At 41.7% G+C, this 22,181-nt stretch overlaps 1 protein-coding gene across 1 annotated transcript in view; it reads right to left on the bottom strand.

The window, feature by feature from the left end:
- Positions 1-19,505, bottom strand: part of LOC143843083 (arylacetamide deacetylase-like) — an 86,558-nt gene extending 67,053 nt beyond the window's left edge. Inside the window, exon 1 of the mRNA XM_077348660.1 lies at positions 19,469-19,505. The gene's annotated coding sequence lies outside the window, so the exon portion shown is untranslated. The remainder of the gene's footprint in view (positions 1-19,468) is intronic.
- Positions 19,506-22,181: the final 2,676 nt, after the last annotated feature.

Here is a 22,181-nt window from a genome sequence, read left to right on the forward strand (position 1 = left end):
GAAAAGGCCATATTATGTTTCTGAGAAAATAAAATGCCTTAACTTTACTTCATGATAAACATAGCTCAGGTCTTCTTGAACTTTGGTCCACAGACAACTGGTAAGTAGACCACCTGGTCCCTCCAACTGGGAGCAAGCCAAGCTTTCCTGGGGAAGGCCACCAGTGCTGCACATCCAGAGGGCAGGTAAAGGAACTCCAGGCAAAGGAAGGATGGCCTGGGAAGGCACAGGAAGGACAGGAAACTAGTGGTATTTGCTGGGTCAACCTAGCTGGGTAGAGTAGGGATCAATGCTTGTATGCAGAGAGAAAAGCAAATACAGCAAGAAGCAAGAGCTTCATCAGAGTTATGGGGACTGACTTATTGATTTAGGATTGAACAGGTTTATTGTATTTGTTTTTATGATAATGTTGTAAGCCTCACCTAGCTGGCATTGCCAGGAGGGGTGGGATATAAATTAAAACAGAAATAAAATAAAATACAAAACCTGATCTAACCTTCCAGCCTAAACCATTGGTACAGTTGAATGAAGTAACGGTCTGAGTGGTTTTGGCTGCCTCACCAAAGCTGTGGTTAGTGGGCCACATGCGATTACAATTGGTTCCATGTTATTATACCCTTTGGAAATCTTTGTGTCTCCTTCTGTGGAATGATCTATTATAACACGGGTGCCAAAAAGAAATTTCCACTACTGTCTGCAGGGTATTAAGTTCAAGAGCAGTCAAATTTGTACTAGCTATAAATGGAATCATCTAAGCAAAAGCAAGGGTTTCAAGGAGCATTTCATTGTATACAGACCTAGTCAAAGAAGAACCCCTGCCCCAAACATGCAATATTGTTTTAATGTCTCTCATAAAAATTAAAGAGCAGGCATGGGGGAGTTCTCTTCACAAAGTTAATAAGTGGAGAAACTCCAAAAGAAGCAAATATAAATGGCCGTAAGGCAACCTTTCTAAACCTTTTGACCATAGAGGCAGACTGGAAGTGCTATTGGCTGACCACATCTCTCTGCCACACACACCCAGAAGTGACATGTCATCTGGAAATGATATCATCCAGATGGAGCCATTGCTTTATTAGCATGTTTTATGCCACAGATGAGGTACAACAGAACAGGAGGGCACCTGGGATCTCCAGTCCATGTAAAATCCATTGATAAGTAGCTTTTATTGTAAAAATTGGCTTTTTTTTTGGAGTCGCAGAAGGCCCTTTTCCATGCCACTCAAGACTTGGAGCTCACTAGGCCACAGATGACCCCTCTTCCCTACCACCCAAAGCCCAGAACTTGCCAAGGGCATTCTGAGGCCTAGTCCTTGGCTGCAGGTGGGTGCAAGGCTGCAGAAGGCCCCTCTCTGCAATGCCCAAAGCAAAAGACCCCTCTGCCACCACTGAATTAAAAAAAAACATACATTCCCAACCCACCTACCACCCAATCCCAAAGAAAGACTCACCTTGCTTGACTCCAGTTGTCACCAACAACACAGGTCAATGAGGCGGTAGGAGCCTCAACCAGCAAAGGTTTGAGTAGACAGCCCCCCCCCTTCCCAGCCCTTCCAGGCCCATCATTGGCCAGTTTGGGAGGGGCCAGGTTGACCTGCCCATATAAGGGAGTTTAATTTAAAATATAATAATTTCAAAAATCCCAACATGCTGCGGAGTACCTCGGGTGCACCAATGGCACACCAGTGTGCCCTAATATACTGGTTGGGAATCCCTGTCTTAAAGTATCTACTAGATACAATTTTCTTCAAGAAACATACAACCCAAGCGTTAAATTTTTGGTGATATATTTCCCCTGGTGAGACGCCATCATAATGCTGTTGCATAGGTATACCCTATGGTTTCCAGGCCAAGCAGGTCAGGAGGCTGCAGTGGAGGTGGGGGGGGGGGGGACACACGCAAAGTGTTCTTCCTTTACTGTCTCTAAATTGATGGAAATGACAGATTTCATCCCCTTCCGCCTCCTCGGCAGATATTAGACCATTCAAGTCTAGAAATAAACTTTGCTGGGATCAGAAAGTATTATTGGTGGAGGAGAACACAGAAAAAGAGTGCAATAGTCAGCACATTCCGGGGATGGATTGCAAGACCCAACTCAGGGTAGAGGACAAGATGGACCAGTGGTCTGATCTTGCACATCTGTTTTTTTCCCCTGTAAGTGCTGTAAGTCAGAGACATCAACAGCAAGCTAAAGTCATGCAAATGTGAGTCCTCAAAAGCCCGAATGCTTCTTCTCATGCATAAAGAATTTTGCCAGTGCCAACAAAATAGCTGTGGGCATTTCCAACATTATTTAGAACAGAGTGCTACTTTAAAGTTATGTCTGAGAATAACTTCCAAACAGATACTGTGAAATATGAATTTGACCCTCAATAGTGGCTCAATAAAGTGTGCTTCCTGAGATTCCTATCCCTTGTCACGGCCCTTTCTTCAGATTAGATATCCTCCCCATATTCCTTTAAACACTGTGTGGGAAACCGTGGACCCGTAGGCATATGCAGCTTGATATGTTCTAGTAAAATGAACCTTATTATTCAAACTTCCACTACCTTCAGTCTAAACACTACCTTCTTATGTGCTGTTTGGGTTAATGAAGTTCTACCGACAAGTTTTTTTTAATCTCAGCTAGGATGACATTTTGGACAATTGAACAGGACAATTTGTTTTCTTTGGCAAAACAAGTGTATGGTCATAAGTATGCTTCTCTTTTCTTGTAGTGAATCTTTCAAGAACTGCACTTATGCTGTTTCATTTGGTTGTCATAAAAAAGGAGATTGCCCAGTACCACTTAATGTAAAAAATAATACAATACATATGAGCTGTGCTGAGAAATGCAAAGAACACAAAAATAATTTCAGATTAATAACAGATGGATTTTTAAGTGGCCTTTCACAGTAAAAATCAAAACATAACTTTCTTTAAAGTAACAAACAAATCCCAGTGGTTGTGGACGGCATATAGTGAAAGACTGAGGGACAAAATAGATGATGTTCAAACCTGTGACCTTTCTAACTTCTTGTGACGGGACAAAGCTATGATGGGGAAATGCCCCACTGTGATGTAAATGGGGCTTCATGCAACAATCTTGTGAAATGGCTATCCTGGGAAGCTGAGGACTTAGAACTTATTAGAATATAAACAGTTTTGTCACTGGTCTCTAGGGATTTCTACACATAATTATTTCATAGGATCGTATCTTAGCACAGCTAGCAAGACAAATGCCAAAAACTGAGAGCAGCATAAGTGGCTCATGTGAACAATCTGGAGCACACCAAATATCACAAGTCATTTTCGGAATCCATGGAACCCTTTCAAGTTTTTGCTTGCAGCTAATGAACCTTTACCTTTTTACTCATCCTCAGGACTCTTCCTATAGATCAGAAGGCAACAATTTAAGTGGTAGATTCCAACACAGGCATGCCCCAACCTTCGATGCACACATGCCCACCAATCAACAGAGGCACATAGCTGATTCCATGCTGCCCCTCCCCCTTCTCTCTGTACCTTTCCCTATCTCTTCCCTAGTATGTACTTTTGTTGGGAGCAATCATTTTAGCAAAGAGCAAATGGGATCTCCCTTACCTTGAGCATATTTGTCAGGGCATGTGTGAGGAGCTTGCTTGAATACCTGGAGGTCTTAATCAGAAGGTTTCTTCTACCACCATCATACTATCCAAAGAGAAAATGACATGAACGTGCACTGCTGGGCATTCTTGGAGGGGTAGATGAAGAACATAATTTCTTTTACTGCTAGTATATGAACTGAGGCAGCTTACTCTCTCACCCACCTTCTCTCTAGTCTTTCACCTTCTCCTCCCTAGCACTTGTCCTCCTGTCCTGGAGCATATTTTATATTTTTCTGTGGTACAGAAGCCTTTTTAAAAACAATGCAACCATTTCTAGAGTAATGATTCTTCATTGTACTAAGTGGATTTTGCAGAAATAAGGTAGGAGAGCTTTAATTCACAAACCTATATGCCAAACCTATATGATCAAAGATGGCTGGTAGCAATCCCTTGTGTAGACTTATTATACAGCAAAATCCATAGAAACAGGAGAGAAAGGAACTTGATTTTCAGCATGGATATATATGCATGTCCCTAAACACACACTGCTATTTTATTGCCCTCCTCTTTTTAGGGGATGCCCTAGAACCAATGAGATCAGGAATCTTGCTACTAATGAAAGACCTCTGGACTGTATGCTAGACAGGGGAGGAGATGGGGGGGTAATTTTAATGAATAGCCATCTTTTATGTCTGGGGATTTTAAGGGTTGTTGTTTTATTCTTTTACTAGTAATCAAGCCCGCTGCAGCTAAATGCAGCGGGCGCTAGACCACGGAGCCTCCGCAGCCGTGCGGAGCGCGGCTGCCGGGGCTCCATGTGTCAGGGGGCTGACGCTGCGAGAGGCGCAAAGCGCCTCTCGCAGCATCAGCCCGCCGGGCAGGGAGCCCCCGGCAGCCGCTCTCTGCGCGGCTGCCGGGGGTTCCCTTTGCGGGCGGGCTGAAGCGGCGAGAGGCGCGAAGTGCCTCTCGCCGCTTCAGCCCGCCGGGGGCTCCCTTGTGGGCGGCCTGACGCGTCAGAGGCGCTTTGCGCCTCCCGACACGTCAGGCCGCCCTCAAGGAAGCAACTTAGGAATTGGCCCTGTAAGGTAAGAAAAGAATGCTTCCTGCCTTGGACTACCCATGTTCTACCTGACCCTCAACATTTATGGACTGTTGTTTGGCACCGACATTAAGGATAAGGGCAGAAATGAATGAGACTGTATGCCAGAGAAAACAGAGGTTTTTAAATGATATCATAAAACAATATCTGAGCAGAACTTTGTAGTGGTTCAGAAATCTATTTTTGCACTCAAGTACCTACACTCAAGTATGTAATAAATGTAAGAATGTGGACTTTAAAAGATTAGATTCCACCAACTTTTAAATGTCAGATCTAACATTTTAGCTATGGTTCACTTGCATCGCAGAAGGCATTCTTTGAAGTGCCACCTGTTTCACATACATCTCTGATGTCTCGTTGTGACAGGGAATTCTAACTGCAAACCACAATATATTAGGGGCATCTAACAGGCTTAAAGAGACTTAAAGCTATTCCTCTACACAGCCATTTTTATCTTTCACGTCTGGAGTTTGATATATACACTTTTATAATAATTTAAGGTTATAAATTTTGTTGAAGATACTTAGCAAGAGATAACAATGAGTATGAGGTTCTGATTTATGTCAAATTTAGCTAATTATTTATATGTGAAAAGGCTAGATAATCCTATTTGAAGGACCATTGCTTGGCGTATGAACATGATTCTTTCTGAACTCTTGCCTGACCACAGTCTCCTTTGAATCTATTACATCTGCTGTGGCTTCTACGTAGCCTTTTCAGCTGGAACATCAGCTCTATAGAACAGTTTTCCAGAGGAGGTTACAAGAGCACCTACAATGGCCTGGTTGAAAGACATAGTTTCAAAGGGTGCTTTGTGAAGGTGATGTCTTCTTTCTGTGGCTGACAGAATTTGGGAAAATTATATACTGGCCAGGGTTTTTTTCATTTTGCTTGAATTGTTATGATTGTTTAATTGGTTTTGGACTACATTTGGTTAAGATTGTTGAATAGGCTACCTTGACTCACCATGGATGGTAGGAAATACAAGTATAAAGGTGTTTTTTCTTTCTTTCTGAAAGATGGTCGTTTGTGAACTTCTGTATTAAGAAAGTACTATTTTCACATAAGCTTAATAGACATTCCTATGAATACTATGGGTTTTTAATTTTATTTATGTGCTATGTTTTTCAGCTTACATTCAAGAAGGGATCAAGGTTAAAAAAACAGACAATGAAAAGTGAGGGTCTGCAGAGAAATTTAACCAAATTAAATCAAAAACATTAGCAAAAATCATATTAAAACATAAATTTAAATAGTTTAAGTGAAGCAATAAGGTTTAATTAATCTAATATTAAGAGAAAAGATTTCAGTTGAGATGTGAGATCTCTCTTCAGACAACATCAACAAAAGCTAAAAAGAAAAAAAATCAGTGAATAAATGCTTGGTAAAATAAAGGTTTTGCCTGGTATCAAACTACAGCACAAAGTACATTTGCAACAATAATCGGGATGTCTAAGGACACCGGTTAGAATCCTCATAGAACTGCATAATTCCAGAATTCCTCTATAGGATTACTTTTGCCCATCACTTCCACTGTAGAATTTTACTCCTTCTCCCCTGTTGGGGGCGGATAGGAGACTAAATGGAACGTAACAATAGGTTGTTGTAACTCCTGAATTTTGCAGGCCAACCAACAGAGGTGGGTATGGGAATCCTGAGGCTGAAAGACCAACCTCCTTGAGAAGTTCTGCTTGCTCCTCTCCCATCCACCTTTTTGAGTTACTGATTCTGGAATTAGTAAATTACCTGATGGGGAACAGGATCTCTGTTTCCTTCCTTGGCCCTAGTTGGGTATGGGAATGGGTTTAATCTATTCTTGGCTACACTTTATGATGCTGTTCCTCGTACTTGGGATTTGGTTGCTTTTTACCCTGGATATTGTGTCTTTCAAATATGTCACACCTTACATGGTCAATACAGTTTAGGTAATGATATGTCAGTGAACCCTTCAGGACATCACTTGGATGATAAAAGGTCTTCCCTAGATTACTCTCCCATAACTACTGTAGCTGAGTGAAACTGGGATCAATACATACTTGGGGGGGTCTCCATGATTCACTCACCTAAAGATTACTGTCTCTGCATATTTTTTTATTGTTTTCCTCCAAGAGGAAGACTTGTAACTGCTCACAGTGGGGTCACCAAAAGACAGGACTGAAGGTGGGAGGGGCTGAGTCACAACCACACCCCTGCCTGGGAAAGATATCTGCATAATGCTAAGAACATAGCAAACTGCAGATTGCTTAATCAAGGGATGATAAAATGTTTGTGTATTATATTAGCATAATATAACCTAATATAAACTGTAACAAGTTAAAAGACACAGTTTACAAATATACAATGCTAAATAAAAGGTACATATAATATAAACAATGTGATTTTGTGTGCTTACCGTAAACACATCATATAAATATAGGCTGACAAACACCGTTAATCAAATAGCAAATACTATTTGATGTGAAATGTTTGAATATTAGTAGCCAAGGATCAAATTCTAAGTAATGTCTAATATCAAGTATTTAGAAGGATCAAAAGCTGGACTATTCTCTGTGCAACATTATCTTTTAGCCATGACCTGGATGGCCCAAGATTGTCTGGATCTCATTAGATCTCAGAAGTTAAGCAGGGTCAGCTTTGGCTAATATTTGCATGGGAGTCAACCAATGAAGATCAGGGGCCCTGTGTAGAAGCAGGCAATGGCAAGCCACCTCTGAACATCTACCGCCTTGAAAGCTGTATGATGTTGCCATAAATCTGCTACAGCTTGATGGCACTTTTCATCACCATCACCAGCACTACCACCTTGATCTTTTATAGCTTTGTCACTGGATGACAGAGATGAAACCTGAACCACTGGCAAGGCCAGATGACTGTAGCTACCAGTGCAAACCTAGGCATAGTTACTCCATTCACACTTCACTTTATACAACACTCAGCAGCATTTGGCTTCACTTAAATACTAATTGGCTTAGCTTTGTTCTGAACTCATGAAGACATCCATGTTCACTCAAGAGTTTGGCTTTCAGCTCATACACATAATTATACCTTGTAAGCCCTTTTTTCACTTCAGATACACAAGGGCTGCCTAAGGTTCAACAGCAGTAGGGAAAGACAATGCTACAGGTTACAGTTAGTATTAGATATTCTTGTATGTTTGGTGGAGTGGTACAAAGAGCAAACCAGTAGTCATATGGATCTTTTGGTTGATGGTTATTGCAGATGTGGCTCTTTATGAGCCATGGAGTGTCACTGAGTATCACTGACCTGGTCAATTATACATTGAGGCAACAGGAAGGATACTAAATTAACTTGCATTGTTCTGCTTCCTCTTTAGAGTGTAAGACAGAGAGGTTTCCGGGAATCTAATTACAATACTACTGCTGAGGGGAACCCTACTAAATTACTCGCCTGTGTTTACTCAAGATTACCATTCACAATCTTCTCATTTGCACACTGTGAAATCGTTTCAACAGAAACATTGGCCTTTTATGTCAGCTGCTTAAGTAAATTTATAGGCTGACAACAAAGACCTGGTCTAACAGACAAGTGCCTCAAAGATCCCATTTCAGGAATGACTTTCCTATTCTTATATGTTGGCTCTTTAAACGGTCAGTTTTTCTAATGACAATAACATATTTACTTCCCGACGGAAATTTTCACACATATCATTTTATGCTCCCGCTTGATCATACCTGTTACATATATTAAGGTGTAACATGAGCCACCGATATACATGGCCAATAAGTCATGTCACAAAATAGCCAATTGGTATCTCATGTTTGCCTTTTAAAAATGAAAGAACAGTGGATGTGATCTCTGTCCAGCTGGATTGTCCATTGAGAACATACATTAGATATTCAGCATTCAGTACAGGAATCAAAAGGCTATTTGGGGACATTGTAACATATTAGTATAGAATCAGAAATAATTGAGACAAACACTTTGGGATGAGTCTACGAACCCTAGTAAGATTTTCACGTAGTGTTTCTATGTATTCAAACTTTACCAATTTCACACATTTTTCTTGGCACACAGATCTAAATTTCTCTCTTTTTCCTCCTTGACTGAAAAGGGAACCACTGCTTCTATCTGGGATGGTTTTCCTCTTCTATCAAGTATGCATCTTCAGGAGGGATATACATGAAAGGAGAGGATGCCCTCCCAGTTAGCCAGATTGCCCTGGTGGTCAATGGGGTGAGACAGATGTTACAGCCAAATCACCCTCACATCTGGCCTTTTCAAACATCTGGATTTTATTTGTAGCCATGTATTCAAAATGGGTTGATGTTTTAATTTTATTTCAGATACTTCTTTGATTAACCTCGTTAGAAATTAATTCTGTGCATCACACCTTAAATACACAGGGATTAAATTTATTACATGACAACCACCGTGTGGCTTTACAACCTGGTGATGAATTTAAAAGTACTACAAATCATTTTGTGCAGCCAAGTGGTGAGAAAAGAAAATGGGACGATAAAGAGATTGTGTGAAATTCACTCTGATGTTTCAAGAGAGAGCTGGTTTCTTGCTTGACATTAACATGCAAACTTTCCCTGTGATCACTGTAGAAGGCCTGTGGTCTTTTCAATTTCCTTTCCACCAAAACCTCTAATGCTTTGTTTATTTCAATAAATAACATGAGGTAGCTCACTAGTCAAGTAAAGAACTAAACAACACACAGAACTTCTGACAAACATGAATGCCAGAAGGTTAGCCTTTAATCACCAAGACCTCCTTTCGGGTTCCCACAGCCTTGAAGATTTCTAAGTAACCTTGGCCCTATCTTGGCTTGTGCCTAGTTGGCTAACTCAAGGGGGTATTTTGTGAACAAGAGATATATCACCCTTGGAAGAAGCTTGGGATTAAAATAGTATTACCAGTCATAATAGTCTTCCGTAAATGGATTAGGAAGCTTCCAAGTGACTTGAAGCTCAATAGTATATGTAATTGAAATGTGTAAGTCCTTGTTTCAGTTATTTATATTCTCATTTAAATACAACTGTAGAAGAGTTTGAATTTCCTCCATGCTCAGCTGGTGACTTAATGTGTTTGCAAGTGTTCTGTGCTGCTGTTGTTTTAAGTGAGTCCACAGGATCCAAGAGGCCAAAAGTCATACTAACAGCTTATCCTTTTTGTTATTTCTTTGCCAGATGTATTGTACTCCACCTCTTCAAGGCTTACTTCCCCTTGTATGTGATTGAAGAAATGTTACTACCTATCAGACTCTTGTGGAACAAAGCAGTTCGTGGGCATTTTTCCAGACACTTAAAATAACGCCAAAGCCTTGGGAGTCTAAAACTTCTTTATTTTTAGGACCACACCTTTTATTGAAAATCTTTCAGATTTTCAGGATGAATCTTATCTGAATGTTCCATACACGTAAGGACTGCCCAGAAATTATTCTCTGATATATTCACTTTTTTCCAGCCTGCATTCCAAGGTAGATGTGATTTAAACCAAACTGATTTAAACCACTTGTCAGTAAGACTCAATTTAACTCATGGTTTTCTACACAAAGGCTCATTCTTGTTGGCCTTAATATTTACAACCCAGGTTAGTTTTAGTTACATCCAAAATTAATGTTTGGTTATTTACTACTTGAAATAGATTATTATGAAAGCATTGCAAGGTGAACTATCTCCAGTTTGATTGGTTAATCATTCCTATTTGGGAAAATTTTCTGCCATACATTATTGGAAGGAGAAAAATAACCATTAACAGTAAGCATTTAAGTTGTTTTAACTAAAACAGTAACATAGCATACACTCACAACGATCAAGATCTCTGGAGTATTCTGCTCCAAAAGTTTCACTTTCATTTGTATTGTTTGCCCCTCCTCACATTTAGCTCTTCACTTCTCCTTATCCAGACCTGTTCTACCCCAAAATATCTTATCAGAAAGCTTCTTTTAACTTGGCACTTGAGATAAGGGTTTGATTCTGTTTGCATAGATTTGCAGAGGACCAGTACAACTGAGGTCTCTTAACTCTATCTTGGATGTTTTAGGATGCTTAGGGCTGATCCTGCATTGAGCAGGGGGTTGGACTAGATGGTCTGTATGGCCCCTTCCAACTCTATGATTCTATGATTCTATTTTTTAAATATTTGTGCTGTGAAGAAGCCTGTTATCTCTGCAGATACAAATTGGCAGTTTTGAGAAGTGCAAAACCAAGCATCTTTGGTAATATCTTCTAGATAAAGAATGTGCAAGATAATCCTACAGAAACTCCTGCAATATTCATTTACCAAAAAAATTGAACATCTTAATGCTACATAATTAATTACAAACCAATCCATATTTTGCAATGAATTACGTTTGGATTATCATGTATCTTAAATAGACTTTTCCTCAAAACATTCTATTAAAAATTAATTTTAATTTTAAAAATCCAAGTGGTATGCTAAAAAAAAAGAAGATATATTCCAAGCTTGGATATTATATTGAACCCAGAAAATATCAGTGTTTTCTGATATTTCTGAATCCCAATACCAGTATGGTAACCCCACCCCAAATTGCTCCATTATATCATATTATAGTACATGGTCCTCATAGGGCATAATGCAGAATCAAACCAGGGATACCTGGGGCTCTGTCTGGTTTTTGAGGTAGAGGCACAAAATTTGCTGCAAAGCTTCAGGTGCCTCTCCTAAAAATCCCCTTAAGTTTTGAAGAGATTGAACAAGAGGGTCCAGAATTCTATGAGCTCCCAAAGAAGATGCCCCTGTCCTCTATTGGTTTTAATAGAGGGGGCACATAATGACAAACCATGCTATAAGGCAAGAGCTTTAAAATTAAATCATCCATCGAGAAGAGCAAGAAATCATATTTCTCAGGCTTCTTCATTTATTATCATTCATTATTATATATATTATAAATATTTCATAATCAACTATTGTTATAATTGAATCGAGCCTCTTGTGGCGCAGAGTGGTAAGGCAGCAGACATGCAGTCTGAAAGCTCTGACCATGAGGCTGGGAGTTCAATCCCAGCAGCCGGCTCAAGGTTGACTCAGCCTTCCATCCTTCCGAGGTCAGTAGAATGAGTACCCAGAATGCTGGGGGGTAAATGGTAATGACTGGGGAAGGGAATGGCAAAACTACCCTGTATTGAGTCTGCCATGAAAACGCTAGAGGGCGTCACCTCAGGGGTCAGACATGACCCAGTGCTTGCACAGGGGATACCTTTACCTTTTTATAATTTAATCATCCCTGCCATGAATTTTGAGTAGGATGCCACAGATTCATGACTTTTACTATAGTTGCTGAAGTGCCTAACTGAGTTTGTTATCTCACTCGAGAAGAGTATCATGCCCTTTCTGCTAAGGCATGCCTGGATAAGAATATAGCCACTGATGGGTCCCATGCCAACCTTCAACAACCAGAAGAAGCCCAGCCAGAGTCTACGGTAAGCATTGGTCAAAACCTATAACACTGAAGGAGGCGGCAGGTTACAGTGGATGAGTGATAGGGTTGTGTATCCTGCATAGTGCAGGGGGTTGGACTAGATGACCCAGGAGATCTCTATGATTCTAGAAAATGTGTACACCACCTCTCCAGCGAGCCTGACCAACATGGCTTACAAAAAAAAAACATAATGAAAACATCAGCTATTAAAAGTTGTTAATTAAAACTCAGCATTAAAATCCAGCAAGAACACAGATCACTAGTCATCTTAACATGGAGTTAACACTTTCCAGAACAGAATCACACAAAAAAATTGTGTTAAAACGTAATTATAGCCTGGATAAACAGAAACATTGTGTCCTTGTGTAACCTCAGTTTGTAGAATCTGTGGAGAGGAACTTGGAATGAATCTTGCAATCATTCAAAGAAAACAAAAACAGATCTTAGAAACATGACAGAACAGTGAATGTTCAAAATCTAAACAATTACCTTTCCCCTCCTTCACAGCCTGCCACCCCCAAAAAGTCCATCTCTTTCCTCTTGTTTGAGGCCCAGAAAGCTCCCGCTGAACCCTCAGTGCACTGGCTTCCAAGATAAAGTCCCCAAATGAACTCTCTTAGATAACACAGCCCTGCCCCCCATAACAGTTTCCATAGACAAATCAAATCAGAGTCCAGTAGCACCTTTAAGACCAACAAAGATTTATTCAAGGCGTGAGTTTTCGAGTGCAAGCACTCACGCCTTGAATAAATCTTTGTTGGTCTTAAAGGTGCTACTGGACTCTGATTTTATTGTTCTACTTCAGACCAACATGGCTACTCTTTTGAATCATACACAAATCAGTTATTTGTACAAACACCTATGATTAATATTCAAACTCCCCCCAAAGCAGCCTTGCTTCCTTCTTTTGCTTTCCACACATTCCTCACCCTTCTGCATCTAAAGGCTCCACACCTTCCTGACTCATTCCATTCTTAGCTAGGGGTTGCACTTGTGTCCAAAGGAAAGTAGCGCAGGTGCAAAATGTCAAGTGTAAGGGAGTTCCACAGAAGCAACCCTAAGCACTCATTTAGAGCAGCAATTCAGATTCCAGTATATTGAACAAGAGGGGGAAAGGCCACTAGTAGAACCACCAAAAAAAGAAAAAAGGAATGAAAGAAATCATCACAGGACACTGGAGACAGGAAAGTCAGCCAGTGGCATTGTCTCTTGCCACAATCGGGAACTGCACAGTAACGACTTAAGTGACAATTGTTGTTGCTATTTGCCAAGTCGTGTCCGACCCATCATGACCCCTTGGACAATGATCCTCCAGACCTTCCTGTCTTCTACCATTCCCTGGAGTCCATTTAAGCTCACACCTACTGCTTCAGTGACTCCATCCAGCCACCTCATTCTCTGTCGTCCCCTTCTTTTGCTCTCAATCGCTCCCAGCATTAGGCTCTTCTCCAGGGAGTCCTTCCTTCTCATGAGGTAGCCAAAGTATTTGAGTTTCATCTTCAGGATCTGGCCTTCTAAGGAGCAAGCAGGGCTGATCTTCTCCAGGACTGACCGGTTTGTTCGCCTTGCAGTCCAAGGGACTCGCAAGAGTCTTCTCCAGCACCAGAGTTCAAAAGCCTCAATTCTTTGACGCTCGGCCTTCCTTATGGTCCAACTTTCACAGCCATATATTGCAATTGGGAAGACCATAGCCTTGACTATACGCACTTTTGTTGGCAGAGTGATGTCTCTGCTTTTTAGGATGCTGTCTAGATTTGCCATAGCTTTACTCCCCAGGAGCAAGTGTCTTTTAAATCCACAATGGTAAAAAAAAAAAAAAAGCTGGGGAAAGAATTCTGGTCTGAAATGTACCATATGGCTTCTGATTCTCAGTCATCGAAGGATTTCGGAAGAACACCAAGGTCTGACTATGCATTTAAAAACATATTGTTTGTGTCAGTCTTAAGTTTGTCTGTTGCGGCTGTTCTAAACATTAAAAGTCAGACTTCACAGTGGTGTCACATTTCTCTCTCCTGATCTTCCTTCCGTATCAAGACCATCCAATATTCTCCTCTAGTAGGAGGATAAGCCATCTAGGTTTATCACTATTGGGTGTCATATGAGGGGCAATGGTTAAAAACAAAAACCCAAATTCTCTACTTTATTCATTTCTATAGGAAGGCCAACCTGCAATCTAAAGGCTGGAAATGGCACCCAAGACAAGGTGAGATGGAAGAGAGAGAAGACCGCACTGGCCATTTGCACAGTGTTACGGGAGTTCTTGCCACTTCAGGGCCAGGCAAAAACTGTATCTACAGTTCCAGCAGGAATTTCATGTGTGGAAATATGGCTCGGTTAAGACCATCGCTGTGCAGTAGAATGTGCTGGTTGTGTTTTTTTGTTTTGTTTTTTATTTTGTAAACATGCTGAGGCCTCAGTTCAGATTCTCCTCATCTCCACATTAAAGCACTTGTCTGTGGATAATGTGAAAGACCTCTTCCAAACAGCCCCGGGGAGATAAAGTCAGACAGTATATTCAGCTGGACAAATCAGTGGTCTGACTGGTACAAAGGTCATGCATGTGTCCATTATGCTGCTGTTCATAGAGCTGAATGGGAGTGAGGTCCCCCTTGGAAAAAAACAGATGGAAACAATGGAATTTAGCAATTGACCCATCAATGTCAATGGCCTAACATCATTCTAACTGAACACCAGTAGCCAATGCTTTAGAAAAGGCTGTGGGTGTGTACAAAATCCGTATTTATGAGCCCTGCATCTTAAACATACTGAATACATTCTGTTTATGCTTTCATTTTATGACACAATGTTTGGCTATATATGGGGGGAAATGGCATCTGAAACAGATTGAACTTCTGCATCTTTTCATCGTTCTCCATAACAGATTATTACACATCATTGTTTGAATGCATATGTGCGTGTGTGCATTGCAAACTCAGCTACATGCCTCAATGTCTATTTTTAAAAGAATTCCCCGCTGGAGCTTTATTTCCTTTGAAATAATTGCCATCTCCCATAGCATGATCTTCGGCGGACTGACACTGAAAAGATAACAAGATGTTCCATATTATTTACTAATTCAGTCAACTCCACCTAGTACAGCACAGTCCTTATTGTATTCTCGTAGGTTACATGCCAGAGCTGATTAATATCATATTCAATAATCCATGTAAGTACAACCCACCACATTTCTAGAGGACACTCTTTAGAGGACACTAGAGTAGACTAATTATACATGTTAGATGAATCTAGGTTCAGAGCCGAAGTAATTCATTCAAGTCCATACTTGGTATGAAATCATATTTTCAGTCTAAGTATGCTTCCAATTAGACGTAGTGACCACCATATGTACAGAAAACTTTCAACTGTGCCCTAGTTCTGGATCCACTAGGCTGGTTTACTCAAAGCCACAGGCTGCAAGCCATGGATTAAGAGCCAAGAGACAGGGTCGCTTTGGATCTTGCCTTTCATCAAACTCCTCTGTCCAAGCCGAGACTAGGTATATGCAGCAGAGGTAGGACAGAAGCTCAGCCCAGATTTTCATACATCTGGCCTAAAGATGTTCTCAACTTTCATCCACTGATTATGTTCCTTTCAACATTCACCTCTTCCCTCAGATAGCACATCTGTGTCATGAAAGGTGCTCCTACAGTAGGGTGTAGGTGTAGCAGGCAACAGACAGGCTTTGAGTCTGAAACCATGAAGTACCCCTTGTACTATATTGTGCAAGCTACCACCTTGGAATATTGTTTGCTTTCAGTGGCATTTGCATCAGGGATTTGTTTGATCTTCTTTTAAACATGGAATTGGACATAAACGCCTTTTGCAAAGGACCCCTGAACTTGCTTCCTGAGTTCTCTTTCATGATGCCACGCACAGTGGCTCAGAAGGACTGTGTGAGATTTACTAGTTTCAAAAGCCATTGTTGTGGACATATGAGCTCTATCTAGCCTAGTGCTTCCCAAACTGTTTCAGGCTGCTGCTCCTTTGGCTTCCAGACCACAGCCTAGTGCCCCCCCCCCTTTTCCTGGTGTTAGGTCTACTGCAAATTCAAAACACTATATTGCCTACACTTTTTTTTGGTTGTTGTACAGGGTTCAGATTTTAGTTTGGAATATGTTTGTGTGTATTCTTTGTAAAATCCATTTGTAAAAGACACTTTGGGTCCTCATTGGGGTGAGAAAGCAATGGAAGATCCCATGGCCAGGAGCAAGCAGGAAAAGGTTTTTCTAGCCTCCCAGAGATGAAGACTTTTGGGGAAGGGTTGCCAACCCAAGGTTAAGAAATTCTGGGGGATCTGGGGGGGGGAGCCTGGGAAGGACAGAGTCTGAGGGCAAGGAGCTCAGCTGGAATATAATCCTATCCAGGCCACCTTCTGAAGCTATTGTTTTCTTCAGGAAGCTAAGCAGGGTTGACTGTGGTCACCAAGCAGGACACCAAGCTACAGGCCTTACCAGGTGCTTACACAGGACTGGAAATGCAATTCCTGCAGAATGTAACATAAGAATCAATCCCAAGAATTACAGAATAAAAGGTAAGGGTAAAGGTAAAGGTATCCCCTGTGCAAGCACTGAGTCATGGCTGACCCTTGGGGTGACGCCCTCTAGCGTTTTCATGGCAGACTCAATACGGGGTGGTTTGCCAGTGCCTTCCCCAGTCATTACCCTTTACCCCCCAGCAAGCTGGGTACTCATTTTACCGACCTTGGAAGGATGGAAGGCTGAGTCAACCTTGAGCCGGCTGCTGGGATCGAACTCCCAGCCTCATGGGCAAAGCTTTCAGACGGCTGCCTTACCACTCTGCGCCACAAGAGGCTCATAATTACAGAATAAGTACTGCATAATGTGAGCCCAAACTAGGATACAAATTCTTCCTTTAAAAATAGTAAAGACACAGAATTAAATACGTTCTTCTTGTGTGCACACATACATTTCTCACTGTTTCTAGAGACATTCTAGAGAATGTTTACACTTCCTTATGTAGGCCAAGAAAACTCAGTGCATCAAATTTTATTTCTACCTGGGGAAAAATGTTTGTTTTTTCTTTGGCATGTGACAGAAGTCTGGCAAAAATAAATACTGAAATGAGCCAGTGGCAAATTTGACATTAAATATAGAATCATAGAGTTGGAAGGGATCTCCAGGGTCATCTAGTCCAACCCCCTGCACTATGCAGGACACTCACATTCCAATCGCTCATATACTGTAACCTGCCACCCCATTGAGCCTTCACAGAATCAGCCTCTCTGTCAGATGGCTATCCAGGCTCTGTTTAAAAACCTCCAAAGATGGAGAACCCACCACCTCCCAAGGAAGCCTGTTCCACTGAGAAACTGCTCTAACTCTCAGGAACATCTTCCAGATGTTTAGACGAATTTCTTTTGAATTAATTTCATCCCATTGGTTCTGGTCCGTCCCTCTGGGGCAAGAGAGAACAACTCTGCTCCATCTTCTATATGGCAGCTTTTTAAATATGTGTTTTTTAAAACTATCTGAGTCAATCTAAATTGAATTCTTCAATTTAGTGAAATCTGACAATTATGTTGCAGTCCATCATGAATAAGGAATTGCTTCTCATACTCAAAGTATAGAAGGTATAATCTTGAAAAGAATACTTTCTTCTAACACAATAAGAAATAAATGCACAGGCTGACTTCTAGTAAGCACACTCCAGGGTATACACTTTTTATTTTCTTATAAACCTCTTTTATGTTACTTCAGCGCCAGTGAGGTTCATTAAAAGTTAATTCAAATTCACGGCTCTGCTTAGCTTCAGTGTACTGGATTTATCTACAGTTCTGAACTCGTTGGCCTAATTCCATGCTGTCCACTAAGTCATGACATTGGACCTTCAGTCCAACTACAGTTTCTTTGTTACCATCGAAATCTGTTTGTTTAACCAGGTGTTCTGGAAACATGAAATATAAGTAATTTACTTTTCCTGGGGTATCCTTCTCACCAACTAGAATCAGCATTGCTTTTCCTGATAAAACCTTCCATGAGAAAGTTACCAAAGTATGACCTCACATTAAAATCTTTTGCAGCCACTTGAACAAAAGCCTGCCTGTTCATAAGTAGAGAAAGCTTAGTTGCAGCCCAATGACTCTTGTTGATGTTTAATCTGCCACCCAGTATTCTGAAACTACTTTTTCACCGTGGCTCCCACTCTTTGCCCTATGCATGCACCAATAATCAAATATGAAGCTTTCTGTAAGTAACATTAAGCAATTCACTTGAAAACATGCATTTCAATTTACTTTATGTTTTATAAACTGAAGTATGAAATTTTACTTTAGAGAAACAGATGCTTTGTAACTCACGCTTTTCACAAAATCAGCAAAAACACAAGTGAGTCAAATGAGAAGGCAGCCGCGCTAATTCACAGATTGGTTACAAGATTTAGAGGTTTTCCATTAAAAATGCATCCAAAACCGGATCTCATTAGGAGGAAATCTGATCGCCTTCCCTACCTGCCCTAGCTAACCCTTATTAACCGCAGTTTCCCTGCTCCCTGCCCAAGAATTGCAGTTTTCCACCTCCTTGTCCATGTAACACTGTGCAAAAAGTAACTCAAGCCCCAAAGAGGTATCCTGCAAAATCTTCACAAGCAGCAATACTATTGTTGATTTTTCTTCTGGACTTAAATTAGACTTTATTCAAAAGTGAGATTTTTCTACAACTCTTGTAACTGTTAACAGCTTCGTTGGGTAAATTTCCCATCTGCACAGCAAGCTTGCTCTCAGGAACAGGAAAAGGCAGATGACATGATATGTACATCCACATGCTTTTTTTTTTGACTTGAGCAGGGGGCAGCTTACCTTGAGCCAACCAACACTGCCAAACCAGAGTTTAATTTCACCCAGAAAACTCCCTTATTTTCAGTAACAAATTCCATCCAACGCACCATTCCTCAGTTATAAAAATGTGCCAGGATTTGTTGGCAAAGTAGTAAAACCAGCATGGGTTTGTGAAACAGCTCATACATTTTCTTGAAAACAGACCCATTACATTACAACCATGGTATAAGACAAATATTTTGCTATGGCTCCACTGAGGATAACATTTTTTTCATTTTTCCCTGTCTTTCAATGCACATAATTTGCAAGATATGATGTGGGTTTCCTTAAGGACCGGCCCTTGGCTGGGCATCTGGCAAATGATTTCCGTGGCCTACCCTCTTTACCACTTGATTAAGAGGAAACTACCTACCTAGAATCATAGAGTTGGAATGGACCTCCTGGCTCATCTAGTCCAACCCCCCACACACAGTGCGGGACACTCACAACTCTATTGCTCATCCACTGTAACCTGCCACCCCCTTGAACCATCACAGAATCAGCCTCAACCTGCTTTTATGAGTTCCAGTTCCTTGCTATGAAATGTATGAAGAATCAACTCACAGACTTTCCTAGCTGAGTGTCCTTACTATGCAGCACTTCACAGGTGTAACCCTCTGAAAACCCACCTAGCCAACCCTTTGCTGATTGTAAGGCCAATTATAGTTTTCTACCTACCTGAGTCAGGTGATGACAATGAACCAATCAGATCTGATGGAACCTTCCAGAAAACCACCTCATCTCTCTAACTCTCCCCCTCCCATCCTGAATTGGTCCTCACCTAACCAATTATCCCATTCCCTGCTTTAGCCTTGAAGATGATAAGAAACCCATAGAAATTCAGGCCCTAATTGGGAACACCTGGAGATAGAACCAGCCTGACACAGCACACATTAACCCTTGGAAAGAGGGACTGCAGTTGCCTTTTTCCATATAGCCATATAGGAAGCAACTCTACTGGAATAATAAGGTACTATACTAAACAAAATTGATGGTGTGATAATTGGCAATCAGCTTCCATCCTAATGCTTGTCTGAATTTTAAATATTTATTTATAATAATTAATTCATGCCAGTCCCAATAGAGGACCACTACCATGGCAGAGTGCCCTAAACAAGGTTTCTCAGTAGATTTGCCATTCAGGTGAGTTATTATTAGAATGCCCAACCCTGCTTTTGATCAACTAGGACTCTTGGGGGGCTTCTACTTTTTAAAAGTATGAAAACCCTTCAGTTCCAGATCAGTGGAAGTCCAGATCTCCAGGACAGCTATAATGTCAAAGTCCTGCCTGTTGAAAAGTATGTCAGAATAATTTGCTAAAGATCTAAACTACCCCAAGATATTCCAAGAGAGAATCTGTGAAAGGTTTGTATGTCTCTGTCCTAGATAGTTATTCCGTTGTAATACGCTCCAGTTGACCTGTTGGGCCATTGAAAACACATCAGTTCATTGCAACAAAGCCCAGCCTAAAGGGTTTATCTTCCCTCATTGAAAATTGTTTTTCTTAATTATTTATTATTTCATGTATATACCACCAATCCCAGCCAGTGCACTTTGGAGGCTGAGTGATCCCTGCCTTGTTAAGGCAGATCTTCCTACCACAAATCCTTACTCACACCCTCTCTTTAATTTATACACTGCCCTCCCCTTGTGGCTCAGGGTGGTTTACAGAAAACTTGGAAATAATAATACAGGTAAAAACATGGTTCAATAAAAAGGGCAGGATAACAACAGTAGTAACAGTAACATTTGGTGATAATGTCTTTTTCTTCATGAAAACATTAACAGTTCACTGAATCCCATGGGCTGGTCAGTCCAGGGCTGCCCTTTTGTCTGCTCCAAGGGGACACCTGTGTGAGGGGAGGGGTTCTGGGGGGGGGCAGTGGATGTGGCTGCTTCTGTTGGGTCTCAACCAAACGCCTTTGTGAAACTTCTATTGTATTCTGCTTTTTAAATGCTTTCTATCCATGTAGCAGAGCCTCTTGCGGCGCAGAGTGGTAAGGCAGCAGATGTGTTGTTTGAAGTTCTGCCCATGAGGCTGGGAGTTCAATCCCAGCAGCCGGCTCAAGATTGACTCAGCCTTCCATCCTTCCGAGGTTGGTAAAATGAGTACCCAGCTTGCTGGGAGGTAAAACGGTAATGACTGGGTAAGGAAATTGCAAAACCACCCCATATTGAGTCTGCCATGAAAACACTAGAGGGTGTCACCCCAAGGGTTAGACATGACTCGGTGCTTGCACAGGGGATACCTTTACCTTTACCTTATTCATGTAGAGCTCCATGACGTGCAGCCAACCTATGATAACCTCACCGGGTTTTCAGGGCACAGCCACCCTGACTCCCTTGGTGGTCTCTCATCCACATACTCACCAGGACCAGCTTCTGCAATCCAATAAGATGGGACTAAGCATTCCTTTTCACCAGCGCTGGCAGACCCACCTACTCTGAACGTATTCTGAAGTTCCTGCCCTCAAGCGTCTGTCTTCTCTCAGGACATGGGTCCAAAGTTTGGCTGCTACTGCCTCAGGACCCAGAAGAGTGGTCCCCGGAGGAGAAATCACAGGAGGCCAACCTGTCCAGAAACCACACCACTCGCAGACTGACCTCGCCTTGACCACAAGAGGGAAAGGTGCCTTTGGAAACATCACAATGGCTGAGAACCATTCTCTCACAAAAATGGAAAATGTTGTTTTCCATTTATTATTGTAATTTAACAGATAGGGCTGCTAACTTTTAAACTAGGACCCTTTAATATCATTTTGTCCTACATAAAAACAATACATTTCCTACATAGGAATAAAGGAGCAGTTTGGTCCCCCCCCCATGTGATGCTTCACTCCAGCATTTCTAAGTGTGTATTAAAGGGGCAGGACTCTTTTCTCCTGGCCAGCTGGCAACCCTGCCCATTAAAGGGAGGCTCTGAGCACGGTGGTGGGCAGCGAATTGCGTGGTCTTCCTCAGGATGTTCACCTCCGACTGAAACAGGCTTCCACTATTGATTCCCTGCTACTCAGCATGCAGCTAGCTGGGTGACCTTGGGCCAGTCAGTTCCCTGAGAGCTGTTCCTGCAGATCAGTTCTCTCAGAGCTCTCTGGCCACCACCGACCACACTGGCCGTCTGTTGTAGGGAGAGGAAAAGCGGGGTATAAAACCGAACTCCTCTTCCTCCTCCTCCTCCGGAGAAGCTCTCCGCTGGCTCCAAGCAAGGCCCCTCTGCTCCGTGCCCGGGGGGGGGGTCGAGAGCCCCCCTCGAGGGACCTGACAGGGACCCTCCCCC

Source organism: Paroedura picta, chromosome 8 (assembly GCF_049243985.1).
Source record: "Paroedura picta isolate Pp20150507F chromosome 8, Ppicta_v3.0, whole genome shotgun sequence".
Classification (NCBI taxonomy): domain Eukaryota; kingdom Metazoa; phylum Chordata; class Lepidosauria; order Squamata; family Gekkonidae; genus Paroedura; species Paroedura picta.